Raw genomic sequence first — 775 nt, 5'->3', positions numbered from 1 at the left:
CGAATCCTGATCCAATACAAAAATATTCATAGTTTCAGTTCAAGCCCTATAACGTGCACACCGTCCCGCTAGTGAAAACCAACGTGCGCTTTTAATGTCTATTCATGTGTTGCCAACAATCGCAATAGGTGTCATTATTTCTTGTCAAACACGCACACACCTTACCGTTGGTGAGTAAGCAACTGATATTTAAGCTATATTTGTGGATGCACGGTAGGCGTGTAGTTAGATTGTCACTTAGGTACAAAAGTTTGTATCCTTAGTTTAGATTCAAACACCTAGCAGCTGGTAAGGAAAAGCGATACGTAACATTTGATTTTACTTAATTAACAATACGATTACGTGTTGGGTTCGTATCTCCGTCATATAAATTCACATCATGCACTTAATCTTTAAATGCATGCGCACTTAGTTACTTGAGCTTGGAGGTATATCAGACATCTTTCGTGGTTAGTTAACAGGGACGAAATTGTCTTGTTAGGAGTCCAGGTTTATTACAAAAATTGTCGTCTTTTATTTTCAAGTTTAGATTTCATTACTGGTATTGGCAAAAATTTCGGTAATTCATGACTCTTCATGGATAGCCATCAATATGATATGATTAGATTACATTAGATCAATTTTTGTTTCATAGATCATGAATACGATATTTCGTAATGATGTGTAACGTGTAATTTTAATGAAAGATTTCTTTACATACCATGATTCAATTACTTTACAACAATTTCTTACTCTCTCTCATTCTTTTTGATTTCTCTCTCTCTCTCTCTCTCTC

The sequence above is a fragment of the Schistocerca gregaria genome, unplaced genomic scaffold (genome assembly GCF_023897955.1).
Source record: "Schistocerca gregaria isolate iqSchGreg1 unplaced genomic scaffold, iqSchGreg1.2 ptg000526l, whole genome shotgun sequence".
Lineage (NCBI taxonomy): Eukaryota > Metazoa > Arthropoda > Insecta > Orthoptera > Acrididae > Schistocerca > Schistocerca gregaria.
The sequence above is the reverse complement of the archived record's forward strand: the minus strand, read 5'-3'. Positions refer to the sequence as shown.